The 20,390-nt window shown below is 51.2% G+C and overlaps 1 protein-coding gene across 4 annotated transcripts in view; it reads right to left on the reverse strand.

The window, feature by feature from the left end:
- Positions 1 to 15,819, reverse strand: part of AKNA (AT-hook transcription factor) — a 61,060-nt gene extending 45,241 nt beyond the window's left edge. For 2 of the 4 annotated variants that reach the window (XM_088838307.1, XM_088838304.1), the window contains exon 1: positions 4,411 to 4,567. The gene's annotated coding sequence lies outside the window, so the exon portion shown is untranslated. Of the gene's footprint in view, positions 1 to 3,223; positions 3,406 to 4,410; positions 4,568 to 15,775 lie in introns of those variants that run through there. The other 2 variants (XM_088838306.1, XM_088838305.1) reach the window with 2 other exon arrangements.
- Positions 15,820 to 20,390: the final 4,571 nt, after the last annotated feature.

Below are 20,390 nucleotides of genomic sequence, written 5' to 3' on the forward strand. Positions count from 1 at the left end.
GCCTTGCCTGAAGCCATGCACAGGTCAGGACAAGCCTGTCATGAGACGTCACCTTGCAGTTCGGGTCCTGGCTCTTCCCTCCATACCCTGGGGACAATGAGAATAACTCCAGGCCTCTCAGAACAGACTTATCTGTGTCCCTGCAGCCTCGTGAGCGATCGGGTCCTGGTCAGAGCCTTGGTTTTTACCACTGAGAAAAGCCAACAGGCAATAATTTCTAGACAGAGTCATCCAGGGATCAGCGCAGCCCGAGAAAGGTTGCCGCCTACTCAAGGGCTGGCGTAGGAATGGGGAATAACACTGTTCCCTCTCTGGTCTCAGGGTCCTCACCCTCTTCCACGACCCAATTGTCTTTCCTCCTCCTCGCGTGTCCCCCAGATCACCCTGTAAGCCTCTGCGTGATCCCCACGACACAGGCTGGACCCTCTCTGTGCCGGCCCAGACAAGACACTTTTCTGACTGTTCTCAATCTGTTCTTGCTCCAAACAGGTAAGGAGGTCAAAAGAAAACTAGTTTTCAAATGAGAAAACTAGACCTCAGCATGGAATAGTGACGTGGCCGAGACCACCCAGCTGGTCAGTGACAGCAAGGTTTGCAGCTGTCACTTGTGGACACAGTGGGGGAAGGGGAGGGTGGATGGACTGAGAGAGTAGCCCTGGAGCACGTATATTACTGCATGCAAACTAGACAACTGGTGGGAAGTCACTGTGTAACACAGGGAGCTCAGCCTGGTGCTCTGGGACACCCTAGAGGGTGGGCTGGAGCTGGGCGGTGGGGAGGAGGTTCAGGAAGGACGCGACACGTGTCTACTTACGGCTGATTCATGCTGTGCTGTGGCAGAACACAACACAATATTGTAAAGCAGTTATCCTCCAACTGAAGTTTTTTTTAAAAAAGAATTTGTAACAATCGACTTTGGCCCAGTGAGGGGCCAATTTTTTTTGTTAAATCACACGCTCACCATTAAAAATATATTTGCTCATATACCTAATACATACGTATTTCTTATAACATTATCCACATGACTTCGCACACGAACACGTTAAAATATATATATACAATTGAATTTTTTAAAGATCCAATAGAAAGCAAATATTTGAAAAGGAAGTTCTAATCCTTGCTCCTTATACTCTCTTGGGGGGCCAGTGCCCCTCTTGGAAATTCCTGATAACTCGAGCGCTCATACAAGAGGCAGATTCACTTTGCTGTATACCAGAAACTAACATAACCATGTAGAGCGATTATATTCCAATTAAAAATAAAAGACAAAAAGAAAAAAACAGTTCACTAGTTTTGCCTAATAGTAAGAAAAACTCAAGGGGAAAAAAAAAAATCCTCTAAGAATGCAGAGCCCTAGGTTGACCCAAAGAGAGCTGGATTCCAGGGCCTGGGACAAGGCCCAGGAATCTACATTTTAAACAGCTCTTCAGGCAAGGCCCATTCTTTGCCCTTGACTAGTATTCTTGCCTGGAGAATCCCAGGGACAGAGGAGCCTGGTGGGCTGCCATCTATGGGGTCGCACAGAGTTGGACGCGACTGAGCAGCAGCAGCAGCAGGCCTTCCGGACCCTACTACTATGGCAGGTGTAAGCAGTACTAAAAGCCGTTGCTTTTCTCATTTTGAAACTTCTGCCCAGGAAGGGGGTGGGGGAGGCATGTGGGGTTTTTTGATGCTTTAAAGGGCTTTTTTCTAGCCGTGCCACAGAGCAGCCCGCCCAATCTCAGAGGCCTCGGGTGCACAAAGAGGAACATCCTGTCTCCTGGGATGACTCAGTCATGGCACAAATCTCACTGTGACCAGGCGTAGCCGCCTGTCAGAAGCAGCTGCGGTCACTGGCTGGGCTTTTGCACATGTTCCCCAGGCCCCCAAACCTGTGAGCCTTTTGTGAGCAACACCCCTGCCTTTCGCGCAAGCCACAGGCTCTGGGACCGGTTAGTCAGCCAGTCAGTCAACAAACACACACAAGTGCCAATCACATGCGGAGTTCACGCGGGGCCAGGACAGTCGTTCACTAGGCAACCGAGAAAGAGACGCAGGCAGGGGTCCGGAGGCAAGCTTCTGGGCCTGGTGCAGCTGCTCCACCTTGAACAGCTGGGCTTCGGTTTTCTCACCGAGATGGAGAAAACGCCACCTGCCTTTCAACCACGGGAGGCGGCACCCTATGAGGGTGGTCTGGGAGGCAGCGGCTGGGATAAGAGAACTTTGAGTTTCTTGCTTGACTTGTTGGCTTCTGAAGACCACAGACACAACTCTCAACCCCCTCCTCCTCCCTGAGGTCCTACTTCAGAGTAACAAAGATATTAATATATATTGAGTGCCCGGTGGGTGCAAATTAACTTGAAAACAAACCAAAAAGCCCTGGGACTTCCCTGGCCGTCCAGTGGTTGGGATTTCTTTCACCTCCTAGGGTGCGGGTTGGAACCCTGATTGGGGAGCTAAGATCCCGTGTGGCTCGAGGCCAAAAAACAAAACATAAAACAGAAGCAATATTGTAACAAATTCAATAAAGACTTTAAAAATGGTCCACATCAAAAGTTAAAAAAAACCACCCCAACCCTGTGATCTGCTGTGGGCCAAGCGCTACACCATACACGAGGAATACAGACATGAGTAAAAGCATTCCAAAATTTCAGATGGGGGGAACAGAAGGGTTATTGTTGCAGGAAGCCTGAAGCCGGGCCTGAGACACAAAGGATTTGGAGGAAGAAGAATGAGGAAGGGCATTACAGGCAGAGGGAACGGTACAGGCAAAGGCACAGAGGTCTGAAAGCGTGAACAGAAGTTGACCGAGGGCTATGGCAGGGGCCCCTGATTGAGGGCCAAAGGCAGGGTGGTTCTAGTCAGCCTTCGAGGGCACACGGCGGCTTCCCAGGGGCGGTGGGGTTGGGAGGCTGAACTCGGGAGAGCTCCAGGAGTACTCAGTCTCCTCAGGAGCTGGGCTGTCCTCGGGGGGCCCTGCCAGCCCTGGGGGAGCTAGCCCCGGAAGGAAGCGCCAGCGTCTTTTGTGCGCCCTCCCTGCCGCTCAGACGGTAAAGCGTCTGCCTGCAATGCGGGAGACCCGGGTTCGATCCCTGGGTCGGGAAGATCCCCTGGAGAAGGAAATGGCATCCCACTCCAGTACTCTTGCCTGGAAAATCCCATGGATGGAGGAGCCTGGTAGGCTACAGACAAGGGGGTCACAAAGAGTCGGACACGACTGAGCGACTTCACTTTCCTTTCCTACCTTTTCCTGCCGCCACGCAGCCTCTCGCCTGGCTCTCCTGAGGGTCTGTGAGCCCCTTGTGGTGTCTATCCACTTCCCGAGGGGCTCAGCCACCCCCACGGGGCTTCTCCGTCCCCTCAGTCCAAAAGTGAAGACCCTTCCCTTCACGGCTCTGTCCCCAGGTTCTCCTCTGCCAACTTCAGCTGCACAGCCCACCTCTGATTCCCCCCCCAATCCTGTCCTCCAAAGCCCTGTACTGTCCAGCCAGGGCTCCCCGAGGCAGCCCCCACCACCCCTACCCAGTCCCTGACATCTCCCAGATGGAGAAACTGAGCCGCGGGGAGGTGGCCGGCTTTCACAAGACCTCGCAGCCCGGAAGTGCGGCCCGCGATCGAAACCCAGGGCCTGTGACTCTGAAACCAAGTCCGTCAGACCCGGTGGGGCAGGGAGGAGGGGGGAAGGGAGCCCCCTCCACCCTTTACCAGTGGCTGGGCCTCTCCAAAAAGGCAGGGCTTTTGAGCTCACAGCCCCGTACTCAGCTGCCTTCCGTGGCTAGCAGGCAGGGCACAGACCTGCTGTTATCAAGCTGGGTGGGGTGGGGGTCCTGGCAGCTGTGTAGAATCTAGTTCCCTGAGTTCACCAGCCACTTTCCATGCTGGATGTGCCCCCTGCCTGCCGGCGGCAGTAGAGGGCGTGGAGAAAGAGGAGAGATGCCCCTTGCTGCTGTGGACTCTTATTTCGCCAGTCTGAAGGGCTGGGCTGAGTCTGCGGTCCCCTCCCTGGCTTCTCTCCTTGTCCTTCTGCTGCACAAGGGCCACTCTTTAGTGGGGGACCTCTCCCTCGCTGCCTCCTGGCAGCTCCCCACCCATGCATCATGTCTGAAGCCCCTTAGCAGCCCACAGGACGAACTCGCCATGTACAGATAAGAACTCCCCAAGCACAGAGAGGGACCAGCGCTTGCCCAAGTTCACTGAGACCAGAACCAGAGCTCAGGCTGGGATCCAGGGTTCCGAGGCTTGAGGAAATGCCCCCCAAATCCACCCCTGCCCCTGGGCTCCCCGAAGCCGCAGAGAAGTAATACGGCTGCCACAGCTGCCACTTCCTGGCTGGGCTGGTCCAGATGCCTGGACTGTCCCAGAGAGCCTGTGACTGGCCCGTCCAGGGGGAAGGCGGCTCCTCCGACCCCCCGCCCTCCTCCGCTCCCTCACCTCTCTCAGGCTCCACCACCATCCTGCTGGCCCAGGCTCAGGGGACCTGCATGTGAGGTCTTTGTTCCAAACCTGGGGAGCCCCCTGTCTCCACGGCGCCCTGGCCCGCCTCCAGGCCGCTCTGCCAGCCCCAGCCGCTGCTCACAGACAAGCATCGCTCCCCACCTCTCCCCGCCCCTGCTGTGGCTGAGGCCGCCTTGCCTCGGCAGGAAGCGCCCAGCCTGATTTCCTACAAGTGTTTCTCAGAAGGAGGGGGTTTGTCTGTGTGCAGAGTAAGAGGGAACAGAGGGAGCTTAACCCCTTGCAGGCCCTCTGCGGGTTGGCACCACTCAGGAAAGGACTTGAAGAAACTTCCAATGTTAGAGCTTGGGACCATCTCCACCAGAGTACAGACTGGGGACAAAAAACCCCAGAGAAGGTCAGAGACTTGGCCAAGGTCACACAGCATGCTGAGCCTGGAAGGAGGTCTCCAGCAGCCTCAGCCCTCTAAGAGCTTTCTCTACAGCCCCTGCTGTCCAGATCATGACCTTGTTTGAAGCCCCCTCTCTAGGGCACAGTGCCCATTCGTACAGTGGGAGCCTAGGCTGGGATTGGATGGGAATGGGAGCCAGATGCTTGCTTGGCACCCTTCCAGCCCTTTGTAGCCAGTGGGATGAACTCATCATGAGCAGATAAGGACACCCCAGGCACCAGTGTTTGCCCAAGTTCACTGAGATCAGAATCAGAGATCAGGTTGGGATCCAGCTAGGATACTCTGGCCTGTCTGCCAATATGTGATCCAACACCTCAGGGAGGCTGCAACGATTCCTGCCATCCCACCCACTGTCCTCATCCCAAGCTGGGCCTGTAGTTAAGAGGGGCATTTTCCAGGCATCATGGAGGTAGAGAACTGGCTGATTGCTGATCAAACTGTATTTCACTGGCAGGGCACAAGACAGGCCAAGCCCTGGCTCCACTAGACACAGACAGTAAACAGACATGGAGAAGGACAGAGAGGGTGACATGAGATGAAGATCCGTATCCCAGGCTGCTTTCAGTAACACTGGTGCCTAGGTTCACCCAGAGTGACAGCATCAGCCTTTGGGCATCAGTGACTTCAAAGTGTCCCAGGTGGCTGGAATGTGTGGCCCTGGTAGCTGCCAGGAGGGTCTTTGTGAGAAGGTGACATTCAATCAGGAGGCCAGAAGAAAAAGATGGGCAGGAGTAAGCCACAAAGGGCTGAAGGTAGAGTATTCTGGAAGGGCGAGTGCAGACGGCAAGGTGGGACCAGTGGGGCTTTCCCTGGGAACAGCAAGTGTGTGTGCAGAGCAGTCGGAGCCAAGGGGGAGAGGCAGGAGCAGGGGAGAGGGGTTGTCTTAGTGTCCAGTCCCCTGCACGTCTGTGGCTCCCAGCCCTGGCCCTGCCCAGGATCCAGGGATTCTGATTCAGGAAACAGAAAGAAAAAGGAGACAATGTGGCCTCTGTATCGTCCAAAAAGCCCTCCGATTAATGCTGCTGAGCAGCCAGGTTTGAAATCTGCCCACGTAGGACAGAAAAATGCATTTTACAGACAGTTCGGACTCGGCTTCAAATCCCAGTCCCACCTCTTTCTTGAGAGCTCTGTGACCTTTGAGCGAGCCTTCACCTGTCCAAACCTCAGTTTCTTCATTGATAAAACAGGGATAAGAAGAATAGCCGCTCCACAGGACTTCAGCCAAGATCCAATGAGGTAACGTTTGCAAAGTGCAGAGCCCGGGCGCGCGAGAAGGAATGAATGAATTCTCCCAAGGTCAGTCTGTGTCCCGCAAAGCTAGAACCAGGTGCCCTCATCCCCTCCCCTGCCTTTTCCTCACATCTGGGGGGCGGGGTCTACCCCGCAGCCTCAGCCAAAGGTGGAACGGAGCCAAATCCTAATAAGGCTCCTCCCTGCCAGTTCTGGTGACCATGTGGGCCATTGTGTGAGGGGCGGGCTCCCCTGACACCCCGTCACTCACTCACTCTCCCTCCCTGGCCATTAATTCAGACAGCACTGCCATCAAAACGCCAGGTGGCTGCTGCTGCCAGGCACGCACTGCGGCCCCTAGATAACCCCCAACCCCCAACTTAGAAGCAGGCGCCGAACCCCAAGGGAGACAGCCCCTGTGTGCTCTGTTCCATCTCCTTGACACCCCGGCCTTACCAGCCCTTCTCGCTGCCTTTGCTTGTGTGGTGCCCACTGCCACACACCATCTCCAACCACAGGCCGAATCCTACTTAACCAAACCGAGCTCATTCATTATATGGTTACCCTGGCACCCACCCTGGGCTTCTGTGGTGACTCAGGTGGTAGAGAATCTGCCTGCAATGTGAGAGACCTGGGTTTGATCCCTGGGTCGAGAAGATCCCCAGGAGAAGGGAATGGCAACAAACACTCACTTTTCAAACACACCCTTCTGTACGCAGCTTGGCCCCCACTTAACTCAAGTGAGCAGGCCAGAACCGACCACCATGCTGGATACTCCCCTCTCCCTTACACCCCATAACCAATCCATCACCAACTCCCAGTGATTTTATTTCCTAAATCTCACTGGAATCCAACCCGTCTCTGCATCCCTACGTGGCCTCTTGCAACAGTCTCTCCTGGAAAGCCCTAGGATCTTTCCAGTCCCTTCCGAACACTGTACCAAGAGCACTTTGCAAAACGGACGTGTCCAAACACAGCCCTTCTCTGCTTAAAACATTGTGCTAAGCTGCCCACGGTTCTGAGAAAGAGGATGAAACTTCACAGCTAGGCTGCACTCCAGCCTCTTTGTCCTCCGCATGCTTGGGGAACACGGGGGGCTCCTTGGTGTCCCTGGGACAAACGTACAGTGCTCCCCCCTTCACTCAACCCCACTTCTTCGCTCTGGTGACTTGCAGTCAGCCTGCAGATCCCAGAACCATGTGCCCTTTTAGGGAACTTCCCAGTTGGAATTAGACGTTGGGTCTGCTTCCCAGGTGGCGCTAGTGATAATCTGCCTGCTCATGCAGGAGACACAAGAGATGCTGGGTTGGGAAGATCCTCTGGAGGAGGAAGTGGCAACCCACTCCAGTATTCTTGCCTGGAAAATCCCACGAACAGAGTAGCCTGGCAGGCTACAGTCTATAGGGTCGCAAGGAGTCGGACATGACTGAGCACCGTCTGCCTGACACCTGGGAGCTCTGCAAAGCACACCGCTGCATCCCAGTGCCCAGCATAGACCCTGACACACAGGAGAAGCACGGTGAACACCTGCTGGATGATCTTTTGAATCTAGCCTGTCGTCCCAGCCTCGTTTGTGGCCCTCACAGCCACCCAGTGAGGCTGACGTGACATCCCCAATTTACAGGTAGGTAAACAGAGTCCCCAGGAGCCACAACAACTTGCCCACAGTCACAAAGCTGGAGAGTGCTGCTGGAGATTCAGACACGCAAAGACCCAAGTCTTAACAGTCATGCTTGGTGCTCACACTGTATAGACTGTGGAGATCATTAACAATCCAGGCACCAGCAAATCAGGAGGGGAGCTTATAACCAGCGAGTTGCAACTCACTAAGTCAGTGTTCTGACTTTATAAGGAGGCTCTGGTTCCTCACAAAGCCTTTCGGTTTTCTAAAGCGCTTTCTCGTCCTTCACAGCATTAGATGCTTGAGAAACACCTTGGGAAATGGGCAGGACAAGGATATGATTTCATCAAATGCATCAGGAAAACAGAGGCCCAGAGATGGGTCAGAAACAAAGGAGCAAACACAAACCTTTGGCCCCTACTGCCAGGGCTTGAGTACCCTCCTCAGAAGCACGCTTGGAGGGTTGTGTCTGCACAAGCCAGTTCTCACCACAGGAGCCCAGCGAGCCCTGGCCATTTGTTCCCTCAGCCCCTGGGTCACAATACTCCAATGTCCTGATGGCTATTTCTCACCCACACTCCCTACTCCCCCGCCTCCACAATCATTCTTAAGCCCCACCTAAATGCCTGGCACGTTAATCAGACTGGAAAGTGAATCTCTTTCTTCAAGCCTTCCAGTGACACCCAGGACACAGCGCAGGACACGGCCCAGGATCCAGACGGGTGTTGCTGGCTGATGTGATGAACCCTGGACAGTCGTTCCTTTACATGATGCCCCGAGGCCCATGGGGTACAGGGGACCACCAGGCTTCTCAGCCATCCTGAAGGAAACCGTGGCTGTTATTTCATCCTCAGTCCCTCCTTGAGCTCTCTGCTTCCCTGGGGAAGAAATGAAGACCCACTCTGAGGTCACCCATTCCTTCCTGCCCAGGTTGCTGAATTTGCTCCTATCGTTAAAATCCACAGGGGTGAGGAGGCAGGAGAGACTTTCAGGAGTGGACCCAGAACTGATGGAAGCATGGCTTGGGAAGTGGAGGCCCAGTTTCAGCCTGAGTGATGCTGGACAAAAGCTTTTCCCTCTCTTAGCTCTGGATCCTTGAGGCTTAATGGGATTCTCTCTGAGGTTACCAGAGTGACCTTCTATCATGAAATCTCCTGGGTTCTTTGATCCCACTTGCCCACACAGGCAAAAACACTAAGCTTATGGGAGGCTGTGAGGAGCAGGCATTCAGGGCACATGGGTTTTGGGAATAATCAGAGACCTCCAGGGTCTCTCTTAGAAGTTGTGTGGCCTTAGACAAGTCACTTAACTTCTCTGAACTCCAGATTCCTTATCTATAAAATGGGGCCTTAGAGGGTCTTTGGTCAACGAAACTACATACGTTAAAGCCATGGCCAATGCCTAGTTGGCATAGAACTCATGAATAAATGACTTTGGACATATCTATGAAATGCCTTTATGGCCTGCTCCCTGCGGGACCGAGTTTAACTTTCCTGGCTCTCCTAATATCAGCCACAGATCAAGCTCTGAGTCCTTTACACAAAAGGCAGCAGCTAGCCCTTCTGACCAAGTGGAGAGAAATGCTGCTATTTCCCAGGGATTCTTCTCCCTGTGGCCCCCAAACCTGGTCTAGGGATGACTGACCCAGCTAGAATCTGTGTCCTCACCCTGAATCATTAAGGAGGAGAAGAAAGGTCTTCCTCAGCCAACTAAAACACAGGTTATGTAGGAGAGTGTGCTCATACTGAGGAAAACACACTCATGCTCACACACTTACACACACACTCAAATTTATCTTTCATGGAAAGAGTTCAACAACAAAAAAATGTGCATGTGCCGGGAACACATTGCTAACAGCAAAATTTTATTGAGCACCTATTACATACAAGTCCTTCCATGGATTAGAAACTCATTATTTAATCCTCATACCAATCCAAGGAGGCAGGAATTATTATGCCCATGTCCCAGGAGAGCAAGCTGGGTTTGAATCAAATTGTCTGAAACCAGACACTACAATCTTAATCACTTTGCAAGTGAATCTTACAGTAGGTGGAAAGGTGGGAAACAACCTTGGTGTCCAATAACAGGGGATCATTAAAAAGATAAATTATGGTATTTCCTCTCAAAGGAATATTATGCAGCGATGAACAGTCATATTGTAGAAGAATATAAAGTAATGGAAAAAATTGTCATAAGTTAAGTGAACAAGTCAATTAGAAAATAACAAATATCTAATTTAAGTAAAGTCATGCTCAAAATTATCCAAGCCAGGCTTCAGCAATATGTGAACTGTGAACTTCCAGATGTTCAAGCTGGTTTTAGAAAACGCAGAGGAACCAGAGATCAAATTGCCAGCATCCGCTGGATCATGGAAAAAGCAAGAGAGTTCCAGAAAAACATCTATTTCCGCTTTATTGACTATGCCAAAGCCTTTGATTGTGTGGATCACAATCGACTTTGGAAAATTCTGAGATGGGAATACCAGACCACCTGACCTGCTTCTTGAGAAACCTATATGCAGGTCAGAAGCAACAGTTAGAACTGGACATGAAACAACAGACTGGTTCCAAATAGGAAAAGGAGTACGTCAAGGTTGTATATTGTCACCCTGCTTATTTAACTTATATGCAGAGTACATCATGAGAAATGCTGGGCTGGAAGAAGCACAAGCTGGAATCAAGATTGCTGGGAGAAATATTAATAACCTCAGATATGCAGATGACACCACCCTTATGGCAGAAAGTGAAGAGGAACTCAAAAGCCTCTTGATGAAAGTGAAAGAGGAGAGTGAAAAAGTTGGCTTAAACCTCAACATTCAGAAAACTAAGATCATGGCCTCTGGTCCTATCATTTCATGGGAAATAGATGGAGAAACAGTGGAAACAGTGTCAGACATTATTTTTTTGGGCTCCAAAATCACTGCAGATGCTGACTGAAGCCATGAAATTAAAAAACACTTACTCCTTGGAAGGAAAGTTATGACCAACCTAGATAGCATATTAAAAAGCAGAGACATTACTTTGTCAACCAAGGTCTGTCTAGTAAAGGCTATGGTTTTTCCCGTGGTCATGTATGGATGTGAGAGTTGGACTGTGAAGAAAGTTGATCGCCGAAGAATTGATGCTTTTGAACTGTGGTGCTGGAGAAGACTCTTGAGAGTCCCTTGGACTGCAAGGAGATCCAACCAGTCCATTCTAAAGGAGATGAGTCCTGGGTGTTCATTGGAGGGACTGATGTTGAAGCTGAAACTCCAATACTTTGGCCACCTCATGCGAAGAGCTGACTCATTGGAAAAGGCTCTGATGCTGGGATGGATTGGGGGCAGGAGGAGAAGGGGACGACAGATAATGAGATGGCTGGATGGCATCACCGACTCGATGGACATGAGTTTGAGTGAACTCTGGAAGTTGGTGATGGACAGGGAGGCCTGGCGTGCTGTGATTCATGGGGTTGCAAAGAGTCGGACACGACTGAGTGACTGAACTGAACTGAATTTGAGTCCATTAAAGAAAAACACAGTAAAATATGGAGGAAGTGGAGGGAAGGAGGGAAAGCGGAAAAGAAAAGGAGAATTCCTCCACAATGTTTACACTACTTATTACTACGTAGAAAACTAAGGCAAATTTACTCTTTTTCCTTATGTGTATTTTCTAAAAATAACAGCTATTTTAGAAGTAAGAGTAAAATGAACTTTGACTATTTGGTAAAAAAACAAAGCAAAACAAACACAAGCCACTGCCGCACAGCTGTGCAGGTCTTCATTCTGATGGGACCTTGGTCCTGACCCTGCTCAGTTTCCCTGCCTGGGAAAGCTGGGAAGAGGGGCTGGGCTCTTTGAGGGCCTTCGCAGCTCTGGCATTCGGTGATATTCGGTACCCCCATCCCACACCTCCTCTCCTCCTGCTTTTAGACTCTGACCCTGTGCTTTTGCACATGGCTTACTCATGAATAAATAATACACAGCCATTATGCAACATGTAGGATTATGTGAAGATCACAAAAAGGAAAGGAAGCAATCCCAGCCTTAGCCTTAGTCTAAACATCTCGGGACATGGCATGTGTTGTCTCATTGGAACTTCATAATCAGGCATTTAGTAGACCAGAAAAGACCCAGAGAGGTTATACAATTTGCCCAAAGTGACACAGAACAATAGAGCAGAGTTGGATCTGCACCCACAAGTGAAGTGTTACCCTCCAAATAAATCCCTGATTTGAAGTCAGAGGGGCTGAAAGTAGCCTCTCGACCCCTGAGGGCCCTCCTTGGTCCTCGGCTGTGGTCCCAAGACTCTAAGAAGACTCACAGCTAGGCATCCAAGTCTGGCTTTGATCACGGGCCCCTCCCCCACAAGAGGCGCAGCTTGGAGTGGAGGATGGGAGGAATGCTGGCGAGGATCTGCGGAGGTGGTGCAGGACCACCTCTGGGGGCAGGGAGTCTCTCCCTACGGTCTAGCTGGAGTTTGGCTGACACTTGGCAAGGAAGATCAGACTAAGACGGGACTGCAGGCTGGAACAGAGCGGGGACCAAGACGTTAAAACTGTGAGAGTGTGGGGGCTGAGAGGCCTGGGTCCAAATCTGGTGGTTCTGACCCTAGATATGCTTCCAAACATATATTCTATAGCCGCATCTACAGATTGAGGGTAACACTGTCCTCAGGGCCTTGCTTATCAGGAAGCATGGCTTGGGAAGTGGAGACCCCAGTTTCACTTAAAAAGTTACAGGAGAGTGTTTGTTAGGCTTAGCACACACGCTCAGAAAGCCAGGGGCCCTGTTAAAATGGTGAGATGAATGGAGACAGTAGCACGGAAGCACCAGTTCAGTTCAGTTCAGTTGCTCAGTCGTGGCTGACTCTTTGCGACCCCATGAATCACAGCACGCCAGGCCTTCCTGTCCATCACCAACTCCCAGAGTTGTAAAATAAATAGCTAATGGGAATATGCTGTAAGACTCAGGAAACTCAAACTGTAATGACCTAGAGGGCTAGGAAAGGGTGGGAGGCGGGAGGAAGGTTCAGGGAGGAGGGGACATATGTATCCCTATGGCTAATTCATGTTGATGTACAGCAGAAATCAAACCAATACTGTAAAACAATCATCAAGCAATTAAAAATAAACAAATATAATTAGAGAAAAAAAGAAAACCAGGGACCCTGTTAGCTTTCTCCTGGCTCCCCTGATCAACCTGAGTCTCTTCCCAGCTGCCCTGCCCCCAGCTCACCCTCCAGTCTCTTCAGCACATGCTACTGGATAAATCTTCTTAGAGCATCATTCCGACCAAGCCTTCCCTGCTTAAAGGCAGTCGGTAGCTGCTGTCACTTTCAGGTTAAAGGCTAGACATTTTGGCCTGGAATTCGGGCTTGTAACAACCTGTTCCTAAGTCAGAGGGCTGTTGTATTGCACCACTCACATCACAGACTAGCAGCCTCATCCCATAAAAGTTACTTTCCAAAATTCTACACTTCAGGGGAACAGTAGTGGGGAGCAGGCTCTGGCCAACTTTGGCTGTCAAGCAAAGTCCAGTCTTTCATTACCCAATATACTTCACATGCAGTTTTCTTATTTAAAAACAGCGGGGCGGGGGTGGGGGGCGCTGGGAATTCCCTGGCAGTCCAGTGACCAGGACTCCATGTTTCCACTGCAGGGGGCCTGGGTTTGATTCCTGGAGAGGGAGCTGAGACCCTGCATGCCCCATGGCTCAGTCAAGAAAGAAAGAAGGAAGGAAAGAAAGAAAGGAAAAGAAAAAGCCCTGAACTGTGGCATTTACTAATTTCCATAATATAAATGCCCTTATTACGGTCAATTTCATGCTACCAACACCATATCACTGAACACAGCACTGGGAAGAGACACATACAATCAGCTCACACCAGATGACACACCCCTGCAACATCCCAAAATAACAGCAGACTATCCCCAAAGAAGAGCTGTGTGACCTCAGGTGAGTGACTTAACCTGTCTGAATCTCTAACTTCTCATTTGTAAAATGTAAAACAATAGCACTCATTTTATGGCAACAATGTGAACACTAGTCGATCAGCAACAATATACAGGGTACCTACCATGTGGTAGAGCTCTGTACTAGGCACAGAGAGGGTGACTGGGGACAAGATGCACAAAAACTCCTGCCTTCCCAGACTTCACTTGATGCAGTAAAACCGTTGGCACAGTAGCTGGAAGATAGCATTCTGTATTATCAAGGGTCTTATTGCTGTTATGCCTTCCTTTCTGTGGACCTCAGTGTCCCCATCACCAAACTTAGAATGTAGCCTGAACAAAACTTTATATGATGCCACCTCACTTGAACCTTAAAATGTCATTACCGTTCCCATTTTGCAGAGGGGGAAACTAAGGCACTCAGAACTGAAGCCAGGCTGAGGATTCAATCCAAGGTCTTCTAACTCCCAGTCTTCAGATCTGTCCCACCTCCCTCCCGGACTGAGGAAACACAAAAAGGCCTGGAATTCAGCTGGTGACTCAGCCGGATGCTGAGAAAAAAAAAAAAACTCTTTTCTACTTCATGGGGGTACACTGAGATGTCCTTGGTGTGCACCACTTTCCAAAATACCCTCTCAGCATGCCCAGCCACAGTACCGGGACCATTCCCAGTCTCTCTGGAAACCCTGGCACTTCTGGTGGACTGTGTGGACTGATGGGAGCTGATGAAACCCCCTTGCAAGAAACAACCCAAATCACATGTTTCAAATGCAAACCTCTGGACTTTGGGCCTTTGCCTAAAGGCCTCACATGGGCATCTTCTCCCTCTTTCCGAAGAACAGAGACCACCCCTGAGAATAAATAATCCTCCAAAGACCACAGGGTCCATCCCCTATTGGTAAGTAAGCCAGACTTAGGGCCCCTCAAATGGATAGGTAGCAATTCTGTTTCTTAACAAAACAAAACCAACAGCCAAAAAAATAAAACCCACCAACTCCAAAGGAGGTGCCTGGAAATGGCTCTTTGGAAGTCCCTCTATGCGTCTAACCCCAGTCCTTCATGCTTCACTTTCAGTCATTTCTTCTCCTTGTGTTCCAGAGGACAGGAACAATGTCTCTTATCACTGCAACCTATCTCAGCTTCTCTTCTCAGCTCCAAAATAGCCCAGTCTTATGGTCAGCAATGTTCCTTTCCAACTTTCTTAACTTTGAAGCAGACACTTTCCAAATGTAGGTTCGTCATTTCTTTCAACGAAAGCCAGGGAAAGGAGCAGGGAATAGTCCAAGGTCGCGCAGTAAGAAGGCTCTGGCTCTGTTTGTGCCAGACCCATCACGCAGGGGAGAAGAGAGCTCTGCGTCCGTCCCGCTGTGCGCCTTTGGGCAAGTCTCAGCTCCTCTTTGGGCCTCAGTGTCCCCACCTTCGTAACAAGAGACGCTGGCCTTATGCCTGCAGTCCGCTCCAGATCCCACCACTGTCACAGTGGCCCACCCTCATGCTGGGCCTTGCTCTACCTCCCTACCCCCGCCAAAAAGAGGAAAAGAAACTTGCGTTAGTTGTCCGGGGAGGGCGCGCGGCTCGGGGTTGTCAGGCTGCGCAGGTTGTTGCCGGGTGAGCGAATATCACACAAATCCCAGGACAGACAGAGAAGTCCCACCTCCCGGGTAACCACAGCTACACGGGCCACACCTCCAACCCAAACACAGCCATAAGCCCAGCCAAGGTCCACCCCCAGATCCCCTGGGGACCCCTCCCCTCCCTGTGACCAGAACCAGCTGAAGAGAGAGGGAGAGAAAAAGCCAACGCCCCCATTGCGCGGAGGTGGAAACTGAGGTCAGAGGGTGGAACCTGTTCAAACCCCGAGGCCGGCGGGGTTTGGACTCGAACCCAATAGCCTGTCCAGAGCTCCCTCCCATTCCCGGAGCGGCGATCGGTCTCCTTCCCGAGCGCAGAGGTTTCCACGTGGGAGAGGCCGAAAGCTGCGCGGTCCCTGTAGATCGGAGCCCACCGACGCTGTCCACTGTTCCTCCCCATTCCCCGGATGGAGAAACTGAGACCCGGCAAGGGGCCAGGACCCGCCCTAGACCCACCGCGAGCCCCTCCCCAGGTCTCACCTGCCGGCGGCCGCGGCGCGCGGGTGGTTTCCTGGAGTTGAGCGGCAAACAAAGGCCTCCAATCCGGGCGCGGGGCGGAGCGGCGATGTTTTGCATAATCCCGAGACCGGCCTATGACGGCCCGGGCACGGCCCCGGGAGGCGGGGTTTCTGGAAGTTCCACCAATCGCTGAGAGGTGGCAGCCCATGTCCCGCCCCAAGAGGTTTGGACGTAGGCTCCAGGCTCCAGGACTGAAAATCTCAGATCTGGGAGACTGCGTGATCTTCTGAAACCCGCCCAGCCACAGATGGGAGACTGAGGCGCCTGGCGTTAAGACGTTTGTGAAGGGTTTCACAGAGCCACAGTGAGGAAGAATCCATAAACTCTGATGGCAGAAGCGAATAATAAACACGACAGTAAGGATAATAAACTTTTCTAGAGCCCTTTTGTATCAGGCACGGTTGTAAACTCTTCCTGTGTCCGATCCTTGCCTATAAGGTAAGTCGGTATTATCACTACCCCTCAAGTGTATTCTACTCGAAACCATCTTTTAGACAAGCAGGCAAACGCAGGCCTGGGCAGAGATGGGAACTTGCCTAAGGTCCTGCAGTGAGAACGAGACAGAAATAATCCACTGTTTAGTGAGCGCACCGGGAAGGATGACAGTGTAAGGTGTCAGACTGGCCTAGGTTCTCGCCCCAGTTCTGCCGCTCGCTGCCACTGAGCTTCAGGTAAGCGGGATTGTTAACTCTCACCTCACAGGGTTGCTGAAGGGAGTAAATGAATAAACATCGCACCAGGCCTGCAAGAAATAAATCAGTGACACTAACTTAAAGGGCTCCTCGACCAATCCTATTTCACAGGGGGAAGGACGTGTAATAGGCCCCAGCCAGGAAGTGATCTGCCCAAGGTCTGGTATCCAGCTGTGTTACAGCCCAGTTCTTTTTCCTTTTGGTGGAAAACTCCTCCTAGTCCCCCAGGTTCGGTGACCCCCAATACACATATCTAATGGTAATCGTAGTAACAGCTTCTATGCACTGAAGGTTTACTTTGTGCCAGGAGCAAACATTTTAGCTACTCTTTACAATAGCTCACAAGTTAGGTTAGTATTATACTCCCAATTCAAAGATGAGAAAATTACAATACCAGTTATATGTGTAATATAAAAGAAAGAACTTATTTACAAAATAGAAATAGACTCATGGACACTGAAAACAAACTTACGTTACCAAAGGGGAAAGCAGGAGAGGGATAAATCAGGAGTTTGGGGTTAACAGATACACACTGTGTGAGTACTGAATCGCTTCAGTTGTGTCCAACTCTTTGAGACCCCATGGACTATAGCTTGCCAGGTTCCTCTGTCCATGGGGTTTTCCAGGCAAGAATACTGGAGTGGGTTGCTGTACCGTCCTTCAGGGGATCTTCCCAACCCAGGGATCCAACCTGCATCTCTTATGTCTTCTGCATTGGCGGGTGGGTTCTTTACCATTAGTGCCACCTGGGAAGCACAACGGATACACACTACCGTATATACAATTGATAAACAACAAGGACCTCCTAAACTATATTCAAAATCTTGTAATAGCCTATAGTGGGAAGAATCTGAAAAAGGATATATGTGTGTGTGTACTTACACAACTGAAGCACTTTGCTGTATACCTGAAACTAACACAACATTCAATTTAAAAATTAACAAATATGGTGATGTGAAAAAAAAGAAGAAATATAAGGCTCAGAGAAGTTTAGTGATTTGCCCAAGCTCCCACAGCCAGGAAGTGGTGGAAATAGAATCTGAGTCCAAATGTCAGACTCTGAGCTCTGGACTGTCTGAGGTGTGCCTTGTTCTCTGTCCTTATGATCCCCACAGTGGGCTGCTCCATCCCTCACCCTGCTTTCTCCTGAGCAGAGAGGGCTCCCAGTGATTTGAAGGCCAGCTTGACACTTGCTTGGGCAGGCCCAGTCTCAAACCAAAAACTTGCCCTCTTCCTGGCTTCTCCTTCATCTAGCAGCAGATCCTGAAGTTGTCTAGCTGTACCTTCCACCTTTTCCCAGATCTGACATTATGAGTAAAGCCATTAGGGCCATAGACATATATATGGCCAGGTAGACCTCTGGCCCCTCACTCACCCAATATCCAAGCTGCCTTACCCACTGCTCTTGCCCTTCAAAGGCAACAGGACATCTGCTTATTATCTTGGAGCTTCACATGGTGAACCTCAGGCAGCCGTGGGTCCAGATTTGTCCTCTGCTTCTCACTAGCTGTGCAACTTTGAGCAAGCAACTTGGCCTTTCTAAGCCCACTCACAGAGGTATGTTTTTAAGCTTAAAATTCCACTGGGAGGAGAACCCTCACAGCCAATGGCCTACAGCCCCAGAAACAGACCCAGGAATTTCAGAACCAAAAGTTCCAGCAACTCTTTCTTGTTCTTTTTCAGAGAACAAATTTGAGTTGGCAGGCAGCGGTTGCCAGGAGTTCCCAGACCCCTGGGGTTGGACTGGGTGGGGAGATGGCTGTTTCAAGACACGAGAAGTCATGACCCCTGTCCTGAGTTCATGGGGCAGGCCAATAGCTGGCCTGAAATTCATGCTGCAAGTAGATAACAGACAGAAACCTCTGGATTCAGAACGGATCCACAAGGACTTGGGCCTAGAAAAGATGTGGTTTATAAGGTCAGAGGGCTTCTTCTTCACCGTCCTTCTGACTGCAGTCATCTCCCCGGGGCAGACTCAGCCTGGTACTCTGAGCCCACGCACAGCATCCCAGCCTCCATCAGAAGCAAGTAGCAGCATCCCCATTGCATTGATTTCCTGTGGCTGTTGTAACAAATTACCACCAGTTCACGGTTTAAGACAACACTCGGTCTTCCCTGGAGATCTAGTGGTTGAGATTCCACGCTTCCACCGCAAGGGGTGTGGGTTTGATCAGAGAAGTGAGATCCTGCATGCAGTGCAGCTTGGCCAGAAAAATAAAAAGCTAAAACGACACTAACTTGTTCTTCCAAAGAGAGGTCATAAGTCCAAAGTCAGTCTCACCTCGCTAAAGTCAGGGTGTCAGCAGGGCAGGTTTCTTCGGCTGGCTCTCAGGGAGAATCAATTTCCTGGTCTTTTTTCAGTTTCTAAATGGCCACTTGTGTTGCTGGGCTCATGGTCCCTTCCTCCATCTTCGAACTGCATCACTGCAACCTCTGCTTCCATCGTCACAACACCTCTTCTTCTCCTATGTCAAACCTTCCTCCGCCTCCGTCTTACAAGGACACTTCTGATTACATGGGGCCCACCCAGATGATCGAGGATAACCTCTCCATGTAAATGCCCTAAGTAAGCACATCTCTCTTTGCCACAGAAAGTAGCATTCACACATAACAGGAATCTGGGTATCTCTGGGAGCTCTTACTCAACCTACCCCACCCATTTTCTAGACTGGGAACTCGGGTTCAGAAAGGTGAAATCACCTGCCCGTGACCACACAGGATGTGGAATTTGATGCCAGGAGATCTGGGGCCTGACAAAGCCCTCTTGCAGCCAGGCAAGGGTTATTCCTTGCAGGGGTACCAGGACTGGAGAGGGGCATACAGAGTCCTAGGAGAAGGGCTGGGGTTTGGGGGGACATGAGCTGCTTCAGAGGTCAAGTGGAAGCCAGGGCTGTGGCCTCTGGTCTCCTTAAGTCAGGGAGAGGACACAAGCAGCTAAGAGCAGGATCTGGTAAAAGTCTGTAGAATCAACAGCCCCCAATCCATTTCTAGAAGATCCCTGTACGCGGCTCGACAAAGCAGGACTTTTCAAACTCTTCCTTCTACAGAGAAAGCCTGGGGATGGAGACCTTGGGCACCGGGGCTGGTAGTGGGGCCTCTCTTCTCTCTGCCCCCTTCATGGGTTTTTGCTTCTAACACCCACTGCCCTTGGCTCCTGCACCAGCCTCGTGTGCATGGGTAGGAAGCGACTGGGAAGTCACTGCCTCTTGCTGGTCCCCAGACCCTGTCTAAAGACTAACAACTTGAAGGCCCTGCCCACTTGCCCTGAGCGGAGACAGCTCTAAGTGGAACCAGGCTGCAGCTGTCCTCCCAGGACTCCGCCTGAGATCACATCCTGCTTGCGTTCCTCACCTTCGCTCCTGATTCCCCCGCTGCTTTACCGGCCTCCCTGCACGCTGCTTCAGTGAATCGCGTGCACACACATCCTCGTCTCAGAGCCAGCTTCTGGGATCCGCCCTAGGATAGGCCACCTCTGTGTGTGTCCGCGTGAATAAACAATTTTATTTATTTATCTAGTTTTGGTCGCACCGGGTCTTCATTGCTGTGCAGGCTTTTCTCTAGTTCCGGCAAGCAGTGGCTACCCTTCGGGCCGTGCACAGGCTTTTCATTGCGGTGGTTTCTCATTGTGGAGCATGGGCTCTCGGCTGCAAGGGCTCAGCAGTTGTGGTTCCTGGGCTCCAGAGCTCAGGCTCGATAGCTGTGGCTCACAGGCTCAGCTGCTCTGAGGCATGTGGCAGCTTCCTAGACCAGGGATCGAACCCTTGCTTCCTGCATCGGCGGGCAGATTCTTTACCCCTGAGCCAGCGGGGAAGCCCCCTCTCTGTGTTTTAAAACATTCACGCACATTGTGCATTCTGTCTCACACCATACCTGCACATTTGAAA

This window comes from Moschus berezovskii, chromosome 7, assembly GCF_049115385.1.
Source record: "Moschus berezovskii isolate FMDL1 chromosome 7, NW_MosBer_1.0, whole genome shotgun sequence".
Lineage (NCBI taxonomy): Eukaryota > Metazoa > Chordata > Mammalia > Artiodactyla > Moschidae > Moschus > Moschus berezovskii.